Source organism: Stegodyphus dumicola, chromosome 1 (assembly GCF_044657685.1).
Source record: "Stegodyphus dumicola isolate Sdum_Otavi_A_Nest chromosome 1, ASM4465768v1".
NCBI lineage: Eukaryota > Metazoa > Arthropoda > Arachnida > Araneae > Eresidae > Stegodyphus > Stegodyphus dumicola.
The window spans coordinates 10,970,300-10,989,365 of record NC_140768.1 but is presented as its reverse complement, the minus strand read 5'-3'; the positions used below and the strand labels follow the sequence as shown (position 1 = coordinate 10,989,365).

Sequence of the window (19,066 nt, the reverse complement as noted above, 5' to 3'; positions counted from 1 at the left end):
GGTAAAAGAGACATGCAAAATCCATATGATAACCAGGTATTGTTTCTGTTTACGATGCACTTATTAAATTTGGTAAACAGCATTCGAAATAGGAGGTGTGACACAAAAAAAAGGGACTGTCCAATCAATCATTATACTTTATCAGGTTCAATGTTTCTTCTAACCTTCTTCGGAAACATACAATGACCTGACTAGAACAGAGAGCTTACTAAAGCTATGTTCACTAATTGTAGTAAGTAGACAGGATACAGACGAAGGGTATACAAAACCCTTTATTTTTCTTTATATACAATAACTTCCGTACTTCGGAATACAATGACCCTCCACTCGGGGTCTAACTTAAAAGATATCAAAATAAAACTAAACTCTAATTTAACTTTAGAATAAGATTGGCCTTATAATAACAGAAAGCGTATGTAGCACAGAGACTGTGAACACTACAATACGTTTAATTTATCAAGAGGATTAAAACCTCTGGCCTGGAAGGCAAAGTAGCAACTGCGTAACTTCTAAGGTAAGCGGCCTGCTTCGAACTCACGGCTTCCTCTCTTCTGCTTGGCAAAAAGGCCACACTTAAATACTTGGCGTTCGCCAGACAACTTTGCATAAACTCCTTCACGCTTATAATTCTGGCCGGAAGTAGAAAATAAGAAGTGATAGTAAAGATTTAAAATAAAATAAACGTTAGTAAAACTTAAGATCCTTACATACTTCCCGCCAGAGTTAATTAGTTTGAAACTGAGGTCTAAAAGGACCTTGTTGAAAACTTTTAGCTCTAGAAACTAACGCGAGGCCAACCTTTTACAAACACAACTTCGCTAGAAACTAGAAAATTTTAAAAGAAAGAAATTTGTTACAATAGCAGCTCCCGGAATATACAACAAACTTTTTTCTTTTTCATCTGTACTGCATCTAAACAGGAGCTTTATTCAATTCTGGTTCCTTCCAGAGATCTGGAAGGAAAACTAGTTTAATGAACTGTTACAGAATGACATTGCAAATAACATATAGAATATACTTTTCTTAACATTCTTATTTCATTCATGACTATTTTAATTATCTCTCCCCGTGCTCTCTGACATGTGTTGTAAAAACACAAAACACGAATGTGTTTCTGTCTATGTGTTCAACACTTCCTCCTACAATCAAAACACTAACGTGTTACAATTCAACATACGAGACCTCTTAACACACCCTAATTTCAACTCTAGACCCTGGGGTACTATTCTGAAAGTGGCTAACTCTAAACTGTAGCGTCAGAGAGCCTAACTACATCATTCAACCTTTAACACATATTCACCATGATTTAATCTTTACAGTCACACGAATAACAAATTTTTGAACATTACTTTCACTTTTACCATATCACGTTATTTCTAAACATTCAAAATAACAGTTCACATGTATACAAGAACATATCAAGATGCCGTTAATTTTACACATTTGAAAACATACATTAGTAGTACATTGTTAACTTCTATTCTTTTCAAAGCAAGTGCCAATTCTTTCTACATTGAAATAATACTACATTTCAAAAAGTCTTTCAGACTAAAACTTCTTTCTTGTTAGAATGTTTTAAATAAAATTTATACAATAACTTTTTACAATATTTAAGTCTTTATACAACGCTATTATACATCAACTTTAGTTTTACGCGCGAGTAATTGAAAAACATAATAAGAAAATCGGTCACAACTCATTTCTCGCCCTTTTGGCGATAAAGGTAGACCTCGCATGAGGTAAAACTTCTTGAAATCTGCCACTTGCAGTAAGAATGAAAGATTAACTTAAGTTTGTAAAGTAGCATAAAATTTTACTTATCTTTGTAATATTCAGACATCCTTTTCTGGGCCCAGTCTTTAAAGGTGCTGCAGACCGTAGCTTGGTTGATCCTCCTTCTTGTACGGGCTCGCCCTTCAGTGCTTTCCTCTGGAAGCTTCCGTTTTTCACCACTACGGCCACCCTTGAACATCTTCCTTCTGTCCTCTGCTTGTGGTCTTGGCCGTTTGAAGGCAGCTGGTCTTGGTGGAACCGGGAAACTTCTGTCGTGATCCTGCTTGGACCTCGTTGTTGGCCGTTCAAATTTTTCTTGTACTTTTTCCTCCGCCGCTGATGGCCCTTCCGCAGTTCGGCGACTTTTGCTGCGGAGAGTTCTGTCGGATGAGTCAATCTTCCGTTTCACAGCCGGGTTATAGTTGCCGTCCTTTCTCCCGGTCTTTTCCACATACGTCGTCCTTCTCCCTTCTTCATTCTGGGGGTGTTCGTGAACTCTGTTTTTTGGACGGTGGAACGGCTTCTTTTTCTTTGTACCTTCAATTTTTCCGCGGGGCAATTTTCTTTTCACTTGCTTCTGTCTCTCATTGGCTTGCCCTTGTACTTGTCGTTTTCCCACCTCTGGAACTTGTACCTGCGGTGTCTGCCGTACCGGATCCTGCAAAAGATCTGAAAAGATTTGCATTTTATTACGGTCATAGAATGGTTTTATCTGGTCAATGTTTGCGGAACAGGTGTCACCATTTCTTGCCTTTAACACTACAACAGCGTGAGTTATTTTTTCTATAACATATGGTCCTTCAAAGCGTGGAAAAAATTTGGCAGTTTTATCTTCTGGTGCTGAAGAAAGTGAATGCTTAATTTTTAGTACTTCATCCCCTACTTTATAAGTTACTCCCCGTCGTTTCAAGTCATAATACAATTTTTGTTTTCTTTGTGCTACTTCCGTATTCTTTTTTGCTTCTTTTATTAGTTTTTCTATATCACCCATTTTAAATTCTGGGGCTCTTTGTTGCACATAAAATAGTTTATCTAACGGTGTTATAACCTTTCTGCCTAGAAATAACTCAGCAGGAGTTTTGCCCGTTGTATCATGTTTTGCGGTCCTAAGGGCGAAAGCAAATTCATTGACATAGTTATCCCAGCTTTTATGAAAATTTTTAACATAACTACGGATAATTTTCACTATATTTCTGTTGACCCGTTCCGCTATATTTGATTGCGGCCGATACGGGACCATTTTTAAATGACGTATGCCCAGTTTTTGGCACATGTCTTCAAATATATTACTTACAAATTGAGGACCATTATCCGATATAACTTTTAGGGGCGCCCCGTATTTTAAAATATATTTATTTAAAATACAATCGGTAACTAATTTCGCGGAGGCTCGTTTTAAGGGAACAATTTCGGTCCATTTACTAAAATGATCAACTATAACAAGGAGATAGCGACTTTTGTTTAACTGACTTTTTGGGAAAGGGCCCAATAAATCGATGCCGATTATTTCATTTGGAAATTCGGATTTAATACTATTTAGAAACCCGGCCGGGCGGAAATTAATATAATTAACGGCTTGACATGTTGGGCAGGACTGGACATACGCCCTTGTTAACTTTTGCAGTTCAGGAAAGTAGACTGCCTCGCGTACGCGTTGAGTAGTTTTTCGAATACCAGCATGAGAAGCTAAAGGGCTGTCATGGAGCTCTTGCAGGATATTTAATCTAAGACTAGCTGGGATAACAGGTCGAAATTCGTTGTTGGAATTCGTAGTTTTTGTATAAAATAATAGACCATCTATTAGTTCGTAATGGGCCGCCCTATTTCTTATCGCCACAATATCTTGGTGGCTAAAATTTTCAGGATCCTTCAAATACTCATAAATACTTCCAAACTCAGGATCCTTACCCAGTTCGGTTATTACAGTTTCTCGGGAATTTATTGTACACGCTGTCAGCATTGCAACTTTTACGGTATTACCTTGTTCGTCTAATTTAATTCGTGACAGGGCATCTGCTACGATATTTTCCTTTCCGGGGGTATGCTTGATTACCAGATTATATTCTTGCAGCTTGAGTGCCCATCCTATTAACCTTGGGGATAAATTTTTTCCAGAGTACAATCTAGTTACCGCCGCATGATCAGAATATACTGTTATCGGCGCCTTTCCAAAATAGACTCGGAACTTTTGCACTGCTAACAGAACTGCAAGTGCCTCTCTCTCGGTCGCGGAATAGTTTCTTTGTGTTTGATTTAAAGTTCGGCTAAAAAATGCTACTGGCTGCTGATTTTGCGAAAGTACCGCTCCTACCGCATAATCCGAAGCATCCGCTGAAATTTCTAAATTTTCATCCTTTTCAGGAAATTTTAACACAGCGGCTTGCGTTAATGCTTGTTTTAATTTTTCGAAAGCACTATTGGCTTCGGCCGTCCACGAGAATCTTGCCTTTTTCCTTTTTAATTTTAACAACGGCTCAGCGATAGCCGCAAAATCTTTTATAAAGGACCTATAATATGAACAAAGTCCTAGAAAAGAAGAGAGCTTCTTTGCCGTGTTTGGAGTCGGATACTTTTGTACAGCGATTATTTTTGATTCATCTGTCTCGATCCCTTTTTGCGATATTTTGTAACCTAAATATTTTAATTCAGGGGCTGCAAATTTGCATTTTTCGACATTAACTTTTAGACCGGCCTCATTTAATAAAGAAAACACCTGTCTTAAATCCTGTACATGTTGGTCTAGATTATCACTAGTAATAATGATATCGTCTAAATAGATAAATGTGGACTTTCCGAGAACAGGTCTTAACACAATGTCCATGCATCGCTGAAATGTTGCTGGGGCGCCCGAAAGGCCAAACGGCATTCGCAAAAATGCATAAGTGCCAGACTTGGTTATAAAAGCAGTCTTAGGCACGTCCTCAGGCCTGATCCCTATTTGAAAATAACCATTCGTTAAGTCTAAAGTTGTCATAAATTTGGTTGATTTTATGTTCCTTAAAATTTCTTCTATAATCGGTAACGGATATACCGGGTATTTCGTTATGGAATTTAATTTACGGTAATCAATAGCGAATCTCCACCTTTTTGGATGCTCCAAAGGATAATCATTATTTTTTTTACATAAAACCACCGGACTAGCATAACTACTTGAGATAGGCGTTACGATCTTTTTACGTAGCATATCGGTAATATGCCATTCTATAATTTTTTCCTTATTCTTATCATACCGGTATGGTTTTTGACGAACCGGCAATGCATCTCCGGTGTCAATACTATGGTTAGTAACCTGGGTAAATCCTGGAATATCACTAAATAAGGAAGCAAATTCACTTACCACTTGTCGGATTCTATCTTGCTCGTCATTAGGCAGGTGGTCGAGATTTAACCTTGGCGGTTCAACCTTTTCTACACGCACTGGTTTCATCGTCAGCTTAAGAGACGCTTCATTAAAATCCAGTGTAGCTTGTGCGTCTGAAAGAAAGTCTATTCCTAGTATTAAGTGTGCTTGCAAATTCTTTACTATAAAAAACATCACCTTTACTTGTTCGTCCTTGATACGGATGTACAAAGGTACTTTACCTACGCACTTACATTGTTCTCCTTGCGCCGCTAATACTGTTGTATTATCCGCATTATATATGCGGTATTTGCGAAAATACTTTCTAAAAAAGACTTCTGCCACACAGGAACACTGCGCGCCGGTATCCAGGAGTGCGGTGGCCGGGATATTATTTACCAAGACTTCAATCTTCGGAAGAGTTAAATTTTTCACCATTACTGTATTTAACTTGTAGGGTTTTCGTGGCCTTCGGATTTCCGCACCCTCTCGTCAGCAGAAATCCGTTTTAGTTTAAATTATTTTTTCTTTCGGTGCTTTCCTTCTTTCTCCACTGGCCTTGAGACTTTTTTCCTGGGTTGCTATTGAACTGTCGACGTTCGCCGGCTGTTTTTGAATGCTCGGGTTTCCTTGCCCACTGATTCGCTTTTTCTCCGTAGCCATGTGCTTGAGTTTGCTGTAGTCTTGGCGTACCAAATTGGTTTCGCTGTTGATATTGGCGTCTTCTTTCGACGTCCGCCGTTCTTCTACTTTCAAACTGGATTGCTAGCTCAAATAACTTTTCCAGTGTAGTCGGATTTCGTAATTCAATAAAGTCTTGCACTTGGGGTAGTAACCTCGGCAAAATCACTTGAATTATTTCAGGATCCGGACGGTTTCCATACAAGAGCTTGAAAACGTGAATTTTTCTTAAAATAAAGCTCGAGATGTTTTCCATTCTTTGTTGATATATACTGAAAAGTTCTGTTTCTAATTTCGCACGATCCCTTACAACAGGGAAGGCTTTAAGTAGGGCAGTCTTGAAATTTTCGTAAGTATAGGTGGGACTTCCTGCTTGACCCAAGAGACTTCTGCCTATACATTTGAACCAGTTAAGCGCTTGGCCCCTCAAAGCGCTGGTAGCTAAGGTAACTTTTTGAAACTCGTGCACGGGGTAGAGCATGAAGTGGTCATCCAATTTTTCCAAAAAACTGGTTACCTGTGAGTTTCCATTAAACGTTGCTTCTGGTTTCATCGAAGCGCGCATGGTCTGGACAATATACCCAAATCCTTCCAGGGCGGCAGCTGGCATTTCTGGATTCTGAGCTGTTTCTGCAGGCAGCACAGGTTCTTCTTGAAACTCGGCCATGGTTATTCTTCGTCGGGCGCCACTATCAGGTTCAATGTTTCTTCTAACCTTCTTCGGAAACATACAATGACCTGACTAGAACAGAGAGCTTACTAAAGCTATGTTCACTAATTGTAGTAAGTAGACAGGATACAGACGAAGGGTATACAAAACCCTTTATTTTTTTTCTTTATATACAATGACTTCCGTACTTCGGAATACAATGACCCTCCACTCGGGGTCTAACTTAAAAGATGTCAAAATAAAACTAAACTCTAATTTAACTTTAGAATAAGATTGGCCTTATAATAACAGAAAGCGTATGTAGCACAGAGACTGTGAACACTACAATACGTTTAATTTATCAAGAGGATTAAAACCTCTGGCCTGGAAGGCAAAGTAGCAACTGCGTAACTTCTAAGGTAAGCGGCCTGCTTCGAACTCACGGCTTCCTCTCTTCTGCTTGGCAAAAAGGCCACACTTAAATACTTGGCGTTCGCCAGACAACTTTGCATAAACTCCTTCACGCTTATAATTCTGGCCGGAAGTAGAAAATAAGAAGTGATAGTAAAGATTTAAAATAAAATAAACGTTAGTAAAACTTAAGATCCTTACAACTTATAGAATCAGGTCTCCGTGGCATTACCACTTTCAAAGTAGTTCCCTTCAGCATTCAAACACTTCTTCACTCGGTGCCGCCATTGCTGGTAACAGTTCTGGAACGAGGTTATTGGAAGGTTCTTCAGGACATTCTCCGGTTTTACCTGAACTTCTTCAGCTGAGGTAAAATGGCTTCCTTTTAAGCAAGATTTTAACTTTAGGTAATAAAAAAAGTCGCATGGAGCTAAACCAGGTGCATAAGGAGGATGCCCCACCACAGTAATCATTTTGCTGGTCAGAAACTGCTTGACAGATATTGGCGTGGGAGCAGGTGCATTATCCTGGTGCAACAGCCATCCATCACTTTCCAACTGTGGCCTTTTTCCCCTAACTGTTTCACGAAGTCTTTTTAGTACTTCAATGTAGCAGTGTTGATTAACAGTCTGACCACTGAGAACCTACTCAATCATGATGAACGCGCCAGGCGCCTCTTTGGGGCCCTTCATCATCTTATACACTATCCCTACTCCTGAAAACCGCTTATACTATTCAAACACAAGTGCACAAGACAAAGTTTCATCTCCATTAGCCTCGGTTAACATTTGAAATGCTTCCGCCGTCGCTGATTTCTCAAGTTTCACAAGAAACTTGATATTGATTCGCTATTCGGTTTTTACATTAGACATTTTCCCTGGCAGAATGCAGTTGCATGTGTTCACTCAATGACGCAGTACTCCCAACTGGCGTGATCGGTTAAGTGGAAACTGGCTGAATGGATAGAGGAAGTGTGGGGCATGACGTCACCAAAACAATTGCCAACTAAACTCTTTTTTCAAGCTATGCACACTTAGTATTTTTTTTTTTTGTGTCACACCTTGTCGTATATCATATGAAATGCAATATGATAAAATATGTTTATTAACTCTTTCGTATCGAGAGAGGGCAAAATCTCTTTTCCCCAAACATCGAAAACGCCCGTGTCTACGAATTTCTCCTGGAATGCTTTTCCTTCCCCCATGACAAATTGAATACTACAGCGCTAACAATAACCTACTTAAGTAAAGCGAGAATTTCTTTCTTGGACGTTTTCACCCTGTGTGAAGTTCCCCCATGGGACGGTATTGCAACTTCGGGCATCAAAAGCTAAACATTGACAGTAAGCAAAGGAAGAAGAATGTGCATTAAAATAACAGAACTATTTTTAGCCGCTTCAAAAGAATGATTGACATGTCATTTAACAACACCTGAAAGCAATGAGCAATGCAGTAAAGTGATGGGGGAAAGCACTGGGTAGGAAATTATTCAGGCGTTTGAGGCGTCCAGCCGATGTCTGAATGCTCGGGCGTTTGGAGCGACTTCGATGCGAAAGAGTTAAGGAAATGACATTCAAAATGGGAAAATTTAATCGTGGCAGTACTTTCTTTGAGACATATCCAACGTTTCATCCAACATCACAGAAATGTTTAAAAGCCGCTTTTTGTTTTCTTAACCAGTTTAGCAGCTCTGCTCCATGTGAGTAAGTCTCTGAACGAGTTGACTGTGGCTGAAAGTGTCAGTTTCAACAGTGATGTTTCCTTTTAGTTCCTAAATGTTGTTTATTTGTTAGCCTAATTCTTTTCCCTTCAAGGTGGCTCATAAGAAAATGACTCAGAGCGCTGAGATGTGGACCTCGGTGGTAATAATCCTTTGAAGATAATTGAGATCTCCAAGGAATGTGGAATGGTTACCTTCTACTACAGTCTGCGTCTAGCCTTTGAGAACTTCAGCATTTATTGTAATGAGATACCTTACGTATTTCAGAAGTCAACCCGCGTTAAGTTTTGAATACACAATCATCCTGCACTTTATTGAGCAAATTATGAAGAAATATGCTTAGAGCAAAACAAATGCAAAATGCAAAAACGCTACGCATGCCTACGCCATTGCTTTACACAGAGTATATGTGTGACTATAGCATGTTATTATTTTATAAGAGATGTTTACCTAAAAATGTATTTTTCTTTCACAAATAATTTATAGAAACAGCAAAGAATAATGCATTTTGATAATTCCTAATTAAGTTTATAGAGTCTCGTTCTCGGCCACGTTCTAAGAGAACGAGACTCTAGCATGAACTAACGTGCTCTAGAAGACTGCATGAGGAATTATCCCCAGGTCATAGTGTAAGGATCCTAAGTTTTACTAACGTTTATTTTATTTTAAATCTTTACTATCACTTCTTATTTTCTACTTCCGGCCAGAATTAAAAGCTTTTAACTTAGTTATGCAAATTTGTCTTGCTAACGCCAAGTACTTAAGTTGTGGCTTTTTGCCAAGCAAGAGAGAGGAAGGAGTTATTAGAAGCAGGCCGCTTGCCATAGTAGTTTTACTCGGTTGCTGGTTGCCTTCAAGGCCAGAGGTTTAATCCTCGTGATAATTTTAAACGTATCGTAGTTTTAGCAGCTCTCTGTACTACATATGGCTTTTTGTTAATTCACGGCCAATCTTGGAGTTAGGCACTTGTTTATTAATCCAAAGTTAGTTTAGTTAGAGTTTTAGTTAATATTTTTATATTCTTACGTTCAGACCACAAGTGGTTGGTCTCTGTATTCCGAAGTTCCGGAAATCATTGTAAAGAGAGAAAAATGAAGGGTTTCGTATACCCTTCCTGTGTGTATTGTCTACTTCACAATTTATTGAACATAGCTTCAGTAAGCTCCCTGTTCCGAATCGGGACAGTTAATGTTTCCAAAGCAAGTAAAGAGGAACACCAGCCCTGATAATAGTACAACAGAAACGTCAGGAGAATGGTGTAAGATGTAAAGACCCCTTTATTCAATCAAATATAATTGCACATATGGCTCCTCTTAAGCCTACACTCCTGGAGTAACTAAAACAGCTAACATGGAACTTCAAATAAAATATAATTAAATCTAGCCTAACAGCTCAGAGGATAAATTAACGCGTAGGAAGGCTCTGACTCGTAGAAGCCGGCAGAAACAAGCTTAGCGGCTAGAAGCATTCAACGCCACAGAATCAAACCGGTAGTAATTCAAAATAAGAAAGTGGCCTTCAAGCAGGCATAACACGCTCTAAAATTACCGTCCAAAATTTTCGCTTAAATAGCACTTGTTTCTACCTTAATTTTGTTCAAATCAAGGCAAAAAATAGTGCTAGATAGTTAACATTTTGTCAGGAAAGCGTGGATGAAAACGAGACTGAAAGTTGCTGTAATTAAAAATTAACTGTTAGTCAAGCTAACTAAATCTCCACAAGTTTAATAACGTTAAGACTCAAAAGCACTTAGCTAATGTTTATTAATCTTAACTTTAAATTAAGATGTAACGCCAAAATTAAGGTTAATTAAATCCTAATTTGGTGTTATTTGTAATGAAAAAAGAATTAACGCAGTTCCGTGGACAATGGGAGGGGTCCAACATTTTACGACAGAAAAAATTCTTCGGTATAGATTTATTATCACATCCATAAATATAGTGCTGATGAAGAAGCAAAATGCTATTTTTTGAAGAAAATTGGAAATTAAAAGTCTCAAGGACTGCTCGATTATTCGTCGCAGTCACTTAAATTCTTTATGCAATTTATGTACGTAATTCCCTTAAGCCCAAATTATGGCTGCCGCAATTCATACAGAATTTGGAGATTGCACCAAGTAGGAGATTATGATTATAGTTCGACCATTAGGTTAGCATGAATGATAAAATTCTAATGAACCAGACAGAATTTAGAATAATTCACAAAAGCAGCTTGTTTTGTAGCTTCTGAAAGCATTGCCGTTTCAGCTTCGCCGTAGTACCAAGAGAAGTGCAGTATACGGTATTGTCAATGCATTATAATTAGGGAAAATACACAATTCTTTTCAGCTCACATCACTTAGTTTGAAACATGATTTTTAAATTCTCGCTGTTGCTCCAGTTATTAAGAACACTCGGGCTGTAGGAACCACTTGCTGAAACTAATAGGAAACAGAAACAGAAACGAAAACTGTATTTTGTAATCTACTCGGTGTTTCACACTGAATGGGACCAAAAGAACAGCATAGTACAAATTCTGTTAACCAGTTAATTGTGGCGCCCTCGTTTAAGAGCGCGCACCGCTTTGTGTCTCCAGAATCGAGCCATGACGAGTATATTCGTCAATCACAGAGTAAATTGCCCTGGTTAAGATATTGGATGAAAAAGATGGGTTTATTTTATAAAATTGAAAATTTTATTACTAATATTGACTTATTTGTTTAACATAACCATCTATTACATACATACTAAACTAAAAATGCAATCAATTAAATGAAATATTATACATATAAAAGTAAGAATTTAAATTCCTGCTGTGGAGTGATATTCAGCGAAACAGGGTACTATACACAATGGGACTTTGCAAATCGAACACCAGTAACGCGATTCCTTCCTGATCTTACGTTTATAGCAATGCGAATGGTTGTTTTTTTTTTCGATGTTCCGAGTACATAATCTGGAACACGATTCCGGCCTAATTAGCTTATATTAGGTCTAAATGGCCGGGTTTGTGTCGATTTATTTCTTTCAATAGGATACGTCGCAAAAATAAATCAATAAATCTGAGCAAAAAGTTGATACGCGATCATGTTCCATTATTTTTTTAATACAATATGAATGCATTCAGACACATAATGTCTAAGAAATAAAGAAATATTTTTTTTGTAGTACTTTTTGAGTCGTATTCTTGCTGTGGAGTACGCTATGATCATTCCATCGCTTGTATCCACTCTACCCATTTTTTTATTATAATCAATCACAAGCTCCGGTTTCTTTGTTATTATTTTATTATTTTTCTTTTCTCTGTTTCTATTGCGTTGTCATTATGGACAGTACTTACTAAATAAACCTCCCTTTTATCTTTCCATTTCATTATACGCGTGACGAGTATACTCGTCAATACACAAAATCGTGCCGCTTCTCCCCGACGAGTATACTCGTCAATCACAGTTAACTGATGTATTAAGCAGAACCAAATTAATTATGAATCTGGATTTATACAAGTTTTATCTGGCAAGAGCGGGAAATCTTCCCGTTACGAAATCGCCGCAAGCGGCACTGTTAATCAAAATGGCTCCATCTATGCAGGAGAAAGCGTACTGTGTTTTGGAACACACCAAAACATCATCGCTTATCATTGTTCAAAGGCATTTTCCCACGAAATTTGGTGAAGAACCACCGCATCGTCACAACATCGAACGGTGGGTGAAGTAGTTTCAGTACACGGACTGCTTGTATACGAAAACCAGCCGAGGACGAACAGCAGCCAAAACCAAAGTGGTTGAAAAACTCAGTGAAACCTTTTTACGAAGTCCCACCAAATCAACCGGCCATGCGAACTCTGAACTCAATGTGCCTCATGTAACAGTGTGACGTGTGTTACGGAAAATGCCTACAGTTCTGACCATACACTTTTCAGATGGTGCAGGGGTTAAAATGTTCCGACATACATTTGCGTAAATCTCTCTGAGAATTTGTAAAATTGGCTGGAGGAAGATAGTTTTGCGAACAGACCTGTGTTTACGGATGAAGCTACTTTAACGTTTCTGGCAAACCTATTCGCCGTAATTTACTATTTTGAGGCACGGAAAGTCCATATAGTGTAATGGAATATGAGCGCGATTCTGCAAAGATCAACGTTTTCTGCGCTATTTCCAAAAGTTGTGTTTTTGGTCTGTTTTCTTCGTTGAAACTCGATTAACGGGTACATTTACCAAGATAGATATTTGCCGTGTCACCGGAAGGGCACACGTAGAACATCCGTAGGAATTTGGATAACTATAGTTTCACTGTAAATTTCATTTACCAAAATAAAGTAATTACAGCATCTGTAACAAGAGGGTGCTCCACCACAATGGCATAAAAACGTACGCCAGTACCTGAACGATAATCTACCCCATGGCTCGATTGGCTGGGAGCTGGGTCAAACGATATGCCATAGCTTTGTTGGCCCCACAGAGATCCCCAGATCTAACCCTGGTGATTTTGTCCTTTGGGGTTTAGTTAAAGACGAAGTGTTCGTGTCTCCGTTTATGCAGGACTTACAGCAACTGCAGCAGCAGATAACGTAAGTGCTCGAATCATTAACGAAGGTGTTTCATGAACTGGTCACGAGTGTTTCATGAATTGGAATACCGCATAGATATTTGCCGTGTTCCCAGAGGAACGAACACACATAAAACATCTGTAGAAACTTGGTTAACTATAATCACGGAAAATTTCATTTATTCAAAATAAAGCAATTACGGTATTCACAGGTATGCTTTCCTTTTGTCCCATTCAATATGAAACACCCTGTGCTTCGTGGTTTCCTCGGAAATTAAACTAAACCTCGAGAAGCTTGATACCTCAAATAAGTGCATGGAGCAACCACGTGAAAAATTTTGAGTGAATCTGTTAATTTTTATTTGCATGCGTTAAATAAATATAAGTAAATACACGAATGCCATTTTTTTATACGCTAATTTAATTAGAGACTTTTGCCTTCTTTTAATTTCTGTTCAGTTTATCACTGTAGAAACATTAGAAAATGCTCTTATAAGTGAAAAATTCAAAAAAGGTTACCATTTGTTTACTTACTAATACTGTTACTAATACCATTTGATTACTTACTAATAGTGTTACTAATACCATTTGATTACTTACTAATACTGTTACTAATACCAATTGATTACTTACTAATACTGTTACTAATACCATTTGATTACTTACTAATACTGTTACTAATACCATTTGATTACCTTACTAATACTGTTACTAATACCATTTGATTACTTACTAATACTGTTACTAATACCATTTGATTACTAATACTGTTACTAATACCATTTGATTAATTACTAATACTGCTACTAATACCATTTGATTACTTACTAATACTGTTACTAATACCATTTGATTACTTACTAATACTGCTACTAATACCATTTGATTACTTACTAATACTGTTACTAATACCATTTGATTACTTACTAATAGTGTTACTAATACCATTTGATTACTTACTAATACTGTTACTAATACCAATTGATTACTTACTAATACTGTTACTAATACCATTTGATTACTTACTAATACTGTTACTAATACCATTTGATTACCTTACTAATACTGTTACTAATACCATTTGATTACTTACTAATACTGTTACTAATACCATTTGATTACTTACTAATACTGTAAGGATCTTAAGTTTTACTAACGTTTATTTTATTTTAAATCTTTACTATCACTTCTTATTTTCTACTTCCGGCCAGAATTATAAGCGTGAAGGAGTTTATGCAAAGTTGTCTGGCGAACGCCAAGTATTTAAGTGTGGCCTTTTTGCCAAGCAGAAGAGAGGAAGCCGTGAGTTCGAAGCAGGCCGCTTACCTTAGAAGTTACGCAGTTGCTACTTTGCCTTCCAGGCCAGAGGTTTTAATCCTCTTGATAAATTAAACGTATTGTAGTGTTCACAGTCTCTGTGCTACATACGCTTTCTGTTATTATAAGGCCAATCTTATTCTAAAGTTAAATTAGAGTTTAGTTTTATTTTGACATCTTTTAAGTTAGACCCCGAGTGGAGGGTCATTGTATTCCGAAGTACGGAAGTCATTGTATATAAAGAAAAAAAATAAAGGGTTTTGTATACCCTTCGTCTGTATCCTGTCTACTTACTACAATTAGTGAACATAGCTTTAGTAAGCTCTCTGTTCTAGTCAGGTCATTGTATGTTTCCGAAGAAGGTTAGAAGAAACATTGAACCTGATAGTGGCGCCCGACGAAGAATAACCATGGCCGAGTTTCAAGAAGAACCTGTGCTGCCTGCAGAAACAGCTCAGAATCCAGAAATGCCAGCTGCCGCCCTGGAAGGATTTGGGTATATTGTCCAGACCATGCGCGCTTCGATGAAACCAGAAGCAACGTTTAATGGAAACTCACAGGTAACCAGTTTTTTGGAAAAATTGGATGACCACTTCATGCTCTACCCCGTGCACGAGTTTCAAAAAGTTACCTTAGCTACCAGCGCTTTGAGGGGCCAAGCGCTTAACTGGTTCAAATGTATAGGCAGAAGTGTCTTGGGTCAAGCAGGAAGTCCCACCTATACTTACGAAAATTTCAAGACTGCCCTACTTAAAGCCTTCCCTGTTGTAAGGGATCGTGCGAAATTAGAAACAGAACTTTTCAGTATATATCAACAAAGAATGGAAAACATCTCGAGCTTTATTTTAAGAAAAATTCACGTTTTCAAGCTCTTGTATGGAAACCGTCCGGATCCTGAAATAATTCAAGTGATTTTGCCGAGGTTACTACCCCAAGTGCAAGACTTTATTGAATTACGAAATCCGACTACACTGGAAAAGTTATTTGAGCTAGCAATCCAGTTTGAAAGTAGAAGAACGGCGGACGTCGAAAGAAGACGCCAATATCAACAGCGAAACCAATTTGGTACGCCAAGACTACAGCAAACTCAAGCACATGGCTACGGAGAAAAAGCGAATCAGTGGGCAAGGAAACCCGAGCATTCAAAAACAGCCGGCGAACGTCGACAGTTCAATAGCAACCCAGGAAAAAAGTCTCAAGGCCAGTGGAGAAAGAAGGAAAGCACCGAAAGAAAAAATAATTTAAACTAAAACGGATTTCTGCTGACGAGAGGGTGCGGAAATCCGAAGGCCACGAAAACCCTACAAGTTAAATACAGTAATGGTGAAAAATTTAACTCTTCCGAAGATTGAAGTCTTGGTAAATAATATCCCGGCCACCGCACTCCTGGATACCGGCGCGCAGTGTTCCTGTGTGGCAGAAGTCTTTTTTAGAAAGTATTTTCGCAAATACCGCATATATAATGCGGATAATACAACAGTATTAGCGGCGCAAGGAGAACAATGTAAGTGCGTAGGTAAAGTACCTTTGTACATCCGTATCAAGGACGAACAAGTAAAGGTGATGTTTTTTATAGTAAAGAATTTGCAAGCACACTTAATACTAGGAATAGACTTTCTTTCAGACGCACAAGCTACACTGGATTTTAATGAAGCGTCTCTTAAGCTGACGATGAAACCAGTGCGTGTAGAAAAGGTTGAACCGCCAAGGTTAAATCTCGACCACCTGCCTAATGACGAGCAAGATAGAATCCGACAAGTGGTAAGTGAATTTGCTTCCTTATTTAGTGATATTCCAGGATTTACCCAGGTTACTAACCATAGTATTGACACCGGAGATGCATTGCCGGTTCGTCAAAAACCATACCGGTATGATAAGAATAAGGAAAAAATTATAGAATGGCATATTACCGATATGCTACGTAAAAAGATCGTAACGCCTATCTCAAGTAGTTATGCTAGTCCGGTGGTTTTATGTAAAAAAAATAATGATTATCCTTTGGAGCATCCAAAAAGGTGGAGATTCGCTATTGATTACCGTAAATTAAATTCCATAACGAAATACCCGGTATATCCGTTACCGATTATAGAAGAAATTTTAAGGAACATAAAATCAACCAAATTTATGACAACTTTAGACTTAACGAATGGTTATTTTCAAATAGGGATCAGGCCTGAGGACGTGCCTAAGACTGCTTTTATAACCAAGTCTGGCACTTATGCATTTTTGCGAATGCCGTTTGGCCTTTCGGGCGCCCCAGCAACATTTCAGCGATGCATGGACATTGTGTTAAGACCTGTTCTCGGAAAGTCCACATTTATCTATTTAGACGATATCATTATTACTAGTGATAATCTAGACCAACATGTACAGGATTTAAGACAGGTGTTTTCTTTATTAAATGAGGCCGGTCTAAAAGTTAATGTCGAAAAATGCAAATTTGCAGCCCCTGAATTAAAATATTTAGGTTACAAAATATCGCAAAAAGGGATCGAGACAGATGAATCAAAAATAATCGCTGTACAAAAGTATCCGACTCCAAACACGGCAAAGAAGCTCTCTTCTTTTCTAGGACTTTGTTCATATTATAGGTCCTTTATAAAAGATTTTGCGGCTATCGCTGAGCCGTTGTTAAAATTAAAAAGGAAAAAGGCAAGATTCTCGTGGACGGCCGAAGCCAATAGTGCTTTCGAAAAATTAAAACAAGCATTAACGCAAGCCGCTGTGTTAAAATTTCCTGAAAAGGATGAAAATTTAGAAATTTCAGCGGATGCTTCGGATTATGCGGTAGGAGCGGTACTTTCGCAAAATCAGCAGCCAGTAGCATTTTTTAGCCGAACTTTAAATCAAACACAAAGAAGCTATTCCGCGACCGAGAGAGAGGCACTTGCAGTTCTGTTAGCAGTGCAAAAGTTCCGAGTCTATTTTGGAAAGGCGCCGATAACAGTATATTCTGATCATGCGGCGGTAACTAGATTGTACTCTGGAAAAAATTTATCCCCAAGGTTAATAAGATGGGCACTCAAGCTGCAAGAATATAATCTGGTAATCAAGCATACCCCCGGAAAGGAAAATATCGTAGCAGATGCCCTGTCACGAATTAAATTAGACGAACAGGGTAATACCGTAAAAGTTGCAATGCTGACAGCGTGTACAATAAATTCCCGAGAAACTGTAATAACCGAACTGGGTAAGGATCCTGAGTTTGGAAGTATTTATGAGTATTTGAAGGATCCTGAAAATTTTAGCCACCAAGATATTGTGGCGATAAGAAATAGGGCGGCCCATTACGAACTAATAGATGGTCTATTATTTTATACAAAAACTACGAATTCCAACAACGAATTTCGACCTGTTATCCCAGCTAGTCTTAGATTAAATATCCTGCAAGAGCTCCATGACAGCCCTTTAGCTTCTCATGCTGGTATTCGAAAAACTACTCAACGCGTACGCGAGGCAGTCTACTTTCCTGAACTGCAAAAGTTAACAAGGGCGTATGTCCAGTCCTGCCCAACATGTCAAGCCGTTAATTATATTAATTTCCGCCCGGCCGGGTTTCTAAATAGTATTAAATCCGAATTTCCAAATGAAATAATCGGCATCGATTTATTGGGCCCTTTCCCAAAAAGTCAGTTAAACAAAAGTCGCTATCTCCTTGTTATAGTTGATCATTTTAGTAAATGGACCGAAATTGTTCCCTTAAAACGAGCCTCCGCGAAATTAGTTACCGATTGTATTTTAAATAAATATATTTTAAAATACGGGGCGCCCCTAAAAGTTATATCGGATAATGGTCCTCAATTTGTAAGTAATATATTTGAAGACATGTGCCAAAAACTGGGCATACGTCATTTAAAAATGGTCCCGTATCGGCCGCAATCAAATATAGCGGAACGGGTCAACAGAAATATAGTGAAAATTATCCGTAGTTATGTTAAAAATTTTCATAAAAGCTGGGATAACTATGTCAATGAATTTGCTTTCGCCCTTAGGACCGCAAAACATGATACAACGGGCAAAACTCCTGCTGAGTTATTTCTAGGCAGAAAGGTTATAACACCGTTAGATAAACTATTTTATGTGCAACAAAGAGCCCCAGAATTTAAAATGGGTGATATAGAAAAACTAATAAAAGAAGCAAAAAAGAATACGGAAGTAGCACAAAGAAAACAAAAATTGTATTATGACTTGAAACGACGGGGAGTAACTTATAAAGTAGGGGATGAAGTACTAAAAATTAAGCATTCACTTTCTTCAGCACCAGAAGATAAAACTGCCAAATTTTTTCCACGCTTTGAAGGACCATATGTTATAGAAAAAATAACTCACGCTGTTGTAGTGTTAAAGGCAAGAAATGGTGACACCTGTTCCGCAAACATTGACCAGATAAAACCATTCTATGACCGTAATAAAATGCAAATCTTTTCAGATCTTTTGCAGGATCCGGTACGGCAGACACCGCAGGTACAAGTTCCAGAGGTGGGAAAACGACAAGTACAAGGGCAAGCCAATGAGAGACAGAAGCAAGTGAAAAGAAAATTGCCCCGCGGAAAAATTGAAGGTACAAAGAAAAAGAAGCCGTTCCACCGTCCAAAAAACAGAGTTCACGAACACCCCCAGAATGAAGAAGGGAGAAGGACGACGTATGTGGAA

The 19,066-nt window shown here is 38.3% G+C and overlaps 1 protein-coding gene across 7 annotated transcripts in view; it reads right to left on the bottom strand.

Annotated features, from left to right (window-relative positions):
• Window positions 1-19,066, bottom strand: part of LOC118186077 (dopamine D2-like receptor) — a 766,047-nt gene that overhangs the window by 52,314 nt on the left and 694,667 nt on the right. The gene's annotated exons all lie outside the window — the stretch shown is intronic.